Source organism: Penaeus monodon, chromosome 31 (assembly GCF_015228065.2).
Source record: "Penaeus monodon isolate SGIC_2016 chromosome 31, NSTDA_Pmon_1, whole genome shotgun sequence".
In the NCBI taxonomy this organism is placed as follows: domain Eukaryota; kingdom Metazoa; phylum Arthropoda; class Malacostraca; order Decapoda; family Penaeidae; genus Penaeus; species Penaeus monodon.
In genome coordinates this window covers 9,098,321-9,098,537 of record NC_051416.1, presented here as the reverse complement: position 1 = coordinate 9,098,537, position 217 = coordinate 9,098,321, and positions in this window count along the sequence as shown.

Genomic DNA, 217 nt, shown 5'->3' with positions numbered 1-217 from the left:
CAATCAGAAGCCTGCCTCATCACACACATACATTCCGGCCTGTGCACTCCGGCCTCTCCCCCCACTCCTCAACATGTGGTACACTCCTTTTATTGCCGCTCGCCTTTAGAAGCCTACAAAGACATTTTTTCGTGCGTAGTTTGGCAATTAAGGCGTAATTAGGACGTTTTTAATACCACGCGGAAAACTCATAGAAGCTACATATCTCGGTCACCTT